The following is a 5922-nucleotide window of genomic DNA, read 5'->3' as shown; positions in this document are numbered from 1 at the left end:
AAATATATTAAATAATAATTAATAAGTGTCCACCGAATTAATGATTAATTTAAATAGGTCAAGTACAATAGTTTCTAAATCACTTTTAGGTAGCAATTTTCTTTTCTTCTTATTAGCGTTACCTTTCATAAATTCATTTTTATGCTCAAGCATAAGATGCAACTTTAGTAAGTTTTGAGGTGTAAAAGTCCGAGAATTACGTCCACCCCTAGATATTTTCTTGTTGCAAATAGAACATTGTGCTTTAGATACATCATCAGAGCACTTCGTAAAAAATTTCCATACTACAGAAGTCATGTTGGTTTTTACTTTTTACTTTTAACTTAATAGTTTTATAATTTATATTTAGTCCAAGTCTTAGGGCCAGTTGTACCGTCTCTGATTAAAGTTAACCGGAGCATAATCGGCCGAATTTGCACGGTTAAATATCTGTTATCAGCTGATTAAGCGTAATCGAAGTTTAACCGTAGACGGTACAGCTGGCCCTTAATACTTCACACTTAACAGTTAACATGAATAGGTACAATATGATAATATGATATTAAAGAAGCTTATCAGATTTACTTACATCAATATAGTAAATAGTGGTTATACTAATTTGTTATAACTTGTATAGTTTTATTTGTAATTTGAAATTCAAATCAATAAAAAATTACTTTTTAGTGGCGCATTGGAAATTTGTGATAATTTGATCTAGTTCCATAAGTATCCACTAAGAAGACGTATCAAAAGAAGTTCAAATTCCCTTGTAGCCTGTAGGTACTCCGCCCAACCAATAACATTTTGTGATTAACCTTCCCACACCATTCTACCAGCTGTCGTGTCCAGTCCTATAGGTTAGGTTAAGTTAAGAATCCATGATTCTAGATAGTACTACTATCTTAAATTGTGCTGATAAATCAGTGATAGTGTATTAGTGTGATTATGCCCAAATATTATTACGCTTGTAAATAAACTTTCGGTTAGTATTGTCGATTTCTGATTAATTTTTTGAAGGTAAATTAATAATTATTAATTTTTCAATTTAATTCAGGGTTGTTTTGTTTCGCTTGTCAATAAGAGGGCTTAACGATTTGTCGTGGTTCATAGTTTCGTACATCACCGGCGATTGATTTGTAAGTATATGGTATTTGATCTAAATTTTATGAACAATGTGCGAGGGTGCGTGAGTACCACTCCCAATAAGCCACAACAAATTATAAGTCATATTTTATAGTTGTTTAAGAGGACGCTACACCCGCACGTGTTGTCTCCGTCTTACAAGTGCGTAACATTGCTGAAACTGTTTCGCGCGGGAAAGAACCGAGAAAGATACAGTTATAACTAAGAAATGAAATTTTCACCACATAAAAAGGAGAATTTTATCTGTGCAATATCGTTTTTATTTTTTTGATATCACTTATACAAAAAAAATTCTTATTGTATTATAATATATTAATTTTGTGTTTTTTAAGCTTGAATAACTTTTTTTGTAGTTCTGATATCGAAAAAATAAAAACGATATTGCACAGACAAAATACTCCTTTTTATGTGGTGAAAATTTCGTTTCTTAGTTATAACTGTAACTTTCTCGGTTCTTTCCCGCGCGAAACAATTTTTGCAATGTTACGTACTTGTAAGACGGAGACAACACATGCGGGTGTAGTGTCCTCTTAACCATTTAGCTGGTAAGTAAATAACATCGTATATCAAACACAGCATTAGCGTAGTTCTAATAGTTTTAAATTAGGTATACTGTACTTGTATAAATTGAAGTATGTTTTAGCATAGTAGAAACTAAACTAGTCATAAAAAGTTTCGTATTTTTATCATCAATTATTATAATATTTTTAATTTGCTTAATTTTTTTCCAATATAAACTTACAAGTATGATGGCAATATTCAAATTAACTTTTTCAGGTGCTTAGGTTAACAGGTTTAGCTACGTAGGGTCCCTACGTTGGTTTAACCCAACATACTACATGTCAAAATGTTTCTTATCAGATTCAGCAGGTTTTCTAAAATTTAACTTGCCTTACAAGAAACGCTCTATTTGAATTCTACAGAATAACTCGTAAAATTAAGGTTTTGAAACTATGTGGCGTTAAAGACAAAGCTTTTGTAGCGCTTTTGACAACTCACACAGCAGGGTCAATAAATCCTACGTGACGATATATATGCAAAATCTCATTTTTTTTTTTGTGACGCTTAACCTGTTAATATTTTGCATAAATTCTTAGTAGTTTTTTCATCATATTGAGTATATGCTGATGGTAGCTGTAGTGTAATTTATCTATAAGTTAACTGTCACAAAGAAATACCAGTTGTAATGAGAGCCCTTTTTAACTAGTGACCGCGGTACTAAACTACTAAGCACTTTTTGTGTGCACTCTCTGTTGCGCTTGAACAATTGTTCATTGATTAACATTTTTAATATTCAACTGTACAATGCATAAAAGTAATAAAAGTAAAACTTTTTTTTAAATTTGTTTTTCATTATTTTATTTTATTACTATTTAGTTCTAAATATTAATATATTATTTCATATAATATTTATGGGTTTCATAGAAACTGAATGTGTAAGTAAATTGTAAACTGTTTTTAATCCTTTATGTTGGTATATCTAAATGTGTAATACAATGAATAATATTATAAAATAATATAATAAATAAGTATTATACCTGTGCACCAGTGTTAGCATTCACCACTAGATAAAAGATAATTTAATAAATGTACTGTAAGATATAGTTAAAAAAAAAATAAATAATTAATTTAACTTGTATGAATAACACTTATTTTAAGTTATGTATTTGAAGGAGGTTTTTATGCTGTTATATAAGATCAATGTATGTTTATTTTGTTTAAATAGTGCATTTGTCAAAGGGCATTATATGTACTTTAAGCTTTCATATTTTCCTTTAGAATAGTATGTTGAGAGTATAAAATACATATAAAACATTCTTATATAATCTTTGTTGTTTTATTGTTTATATGGGTATTTTACATAAAAATAAGTGTTATGTAGTTATTTTATAATGTTTTGTTTTAATTAATTTCTTTTAATTGGGCTATTATTTGTATAAAGATAATTATGGAAGAAGAAAGTTGTAAATCCAGTTGGGATTCTGCTCCAGAAATTGATGAACAAAAAGTTGGATTTCCAGGTAATTGTTTGCAAAAAAATTACAATTTAAGTAAATTAGTAATCGAGTTAGGTACCTAATTAATTATATCCAGGATTAAAAATTTAATTTAAATATTTTATTTGGGGCCGATGGTTCATCTATGTTTCTGTCAAATTAAAAAAGGTAACATTTTTATTCATATTTTATTTGGCTTATATTCTAAAAACTCATTGGATATGCATAAAAAAAAAATTATTGTTGTGAACCACTTTTGCAAGTTCATCTACTTTTGATTTTTGATTACTTAACACAATGTTAACTATTCGCATCATTAAGTATATGAGTTCAAAAATAGTTTTGTTTTATCTTTAACCTTGCACAGAGTCTTTGCTAAAGTAAAATATACTAACTAAACATTTTTTTTAAATATTTGCACATGTATGCTTCATTTTACCAAGTGTTTTACCAAATTTTATTATTAACATCAGCATTTTCCAATTATGTAACATTTATTATTTTAATCATGATAAATTTACTATTCAACGAGCTAAATAACTATTTTGTTATTTTTATTTACATTAAGGGGATGTGTTTGTTTTGTGTTACCAATGAAAAATATTACAATTTTAAAATACTCATAACTTACTTTGAAATTGAATAGGATTAAAAACTTATGCAAGAGGGTGACAACTCCTGCACGTAATAGGGGTATCTTTAGTAAAACTAATCATCCAATAGCAAAAACTTCCTAATTTATAAGTTGTATCAGGTCCATTAGTAGTTAAACTATGTTTTTTAATATTTACTACTCCAAATTTTTTGAAATTTAATAATAATAATAATTGTATTGCAATAACTCAAAATTATTCTCATTCATAATGCTGCTTAAATTGTCTGTACTCTTTATAAAACCATAATCAATATTTATGTTGAGGTTAAGTATTGTATATTGCTCAATATAACTGATAAGCTTAATAAAAATGAGTAAAATATATAATTTTAGCAGAAATGATGCAAGATCATAGGAATAGTAATTAAATTTCAACTTTTAAATTATTCGCTATTATATAAGAAATTCACAAAGATCTGAAATTGATTATAGCTTTTAAAAGCTTATAATTCAAATGTACCATTACTCTTGTTATTTTTGTATGAACAATTAGAAATTAAATAATAATTTATTTGTTTGTAATTTAAGATAATATAATTAAGCATAATAATGTATAGTATCAATAATATAATATATAATAATATTTTTGTTATTAATTTATGACATAATATAACTAAATTGATTGATATATATTTTTTTTTGCAAGGTGTACGAGCAGTTATTGACAATAAAATTAATAATGACAGTGATGAAGTCAATAATTCAAGTAAGAAAAAAATTGTAATAAGTTCAAATATCTCATGTATAATTATTTAATATAACTTGCTTTTGTAATTTGAGACAAATTAAGATACGGTAGTCACTCAATAATTCGAAAAACTTCATAAATCAAACTAAACACAAAGTCCCCTGAGAAAACCTCTATAATTAGAAGAAAATACATGTATTCTGATCCCTCGATAATTAAAAATATCTGTCGGTGGAACACATTCTATAAATCCAATCAAAATCTTGCTATCAGTAAGTTAGAGGATGCTGTAAACCAGATAATGGTCTATAATATTCACTCAAAAAAAAAAAAAAACATCTCTTTAATATGTAAAATATAATAATATGTATTTAGAATAAATAAACAAATAAATGTAATATGTACATACATACAATTTTTCACCTTTTTTTCCCTCGATTATTCAAACATTCGGTAAATACAATTTTTAACTCAGTCCCTTGAATTTAGAATTATCGAGTGACTACTGTATGTAGAATGTACCACGTATAATTAAGTTATTATATAGTCATTATAACTATTTACACTAAATGATTTTGATTTATTTTATAGGACATGTAGTAAAAAGACCAATAAATCAAGATTATCTCCTGGTGAACAAAATTTTTTTGCCATATGGTAAGATGACATTTATAGTAATTTTTTATTTTACTTTCAAATATTTATTTTTTATTTTATAAGGTTTTGGACCAGATATCGACTGTGAAATTGATGATGATAATAATGAACCTGATTTTTTAAGTAAGAAATAAATAGTTATAGAAACAAATAGTTGATTTAATTTTTTTTTAAATAATTTTAAGGTTATTCTGTAGTGCCATAACTGAACCTTGATGAAGATAATTCTATACCAAGAGATGCAGTAACATGAGAAAAATTTTTAAAATTATAAATTTTTAATCATATTTATATTAATAACTGTTTTTATGTTATAGAATATGCTGTTTTTGGTTAATTTACCATATTCATTAAATAATAGTTGATAAAATGTTGTATATAAATAGTACCTATTATATTAATATGAAGTTAATTAAGGAGCCTGGAACGAACCATGTTATATAAGGAATTAAGGAGTAATAATTAGGCCATTTATATTTCATATCACATGTTAGATAAGATATCTTAGGTATATTGGCCAATATAACTTCACCAGTATAATTTTATTATACTAGATCTATATTATTGATATTGGAGACAGTGGTAGATAAACCAAATCATAAAAAATACCTTTTTTTATTTTTATGCTTTTAAAGTGATAAAAAAAAGATAGATTTACCTTGGGGTGTAAAAACCTACTAAATTAAAATAAATGTGATTTCATTATTATTGTGATTATTCTATTTAAGTCACCCTTGGGACATTTTATTGTTTCTTTTTTTGTAAAATATTAATTTACATTTGATTGTTGATTCATCCATTTA

At 26.2% G+C, this 5922-nt stretch overlaps 1 long non-coding RNA gene across 1 annotated transcript; it reads left to right on the top strand.

Moving 5' to 3' along the window:
• Positions 1-767: 767 nt before the first annotated feature.
• On the top strand, positions 768-5438 carry LOC149060792 (uncharacterized). The gene is made up of 7 exons (XR_016189546.1): positions 768-961; positions 1034-1115; positions 3065-3143; positions 4421-4480; positions 5054-5119; positions 5183-5242; positions 5305-5438. It is a non-coding gene; the product is annotated as an uncharacterized LOC149060792 (long non-coding RNA).
• The last annotated feature ends 484 nt before the right edge of the window (positions 5439-5922 follow it).

This window comes from Diuraphis noxia, unplaced genomic scaffold, assembly GCF_037042655.1.
Source record: "Diuraphis noxia isolate RWA-SAM2 unplaced genomic scaffold, SU_Dnox_SAM2 contig0001, whole genome shotgun sequence".
Taxonomy (NCBI): domain Eukaryota; kingdom Metazoa; phylum Arthropoda; class Insecta; order Hemiptera; family Aphididae; genus Diuraphis; species Diuraphis noxia.
The sequence above is the reverse complement of the archived record's forward strand: the minus strand, read 5'-3'. Positions and strand labels throughout refer to the sequence as shown.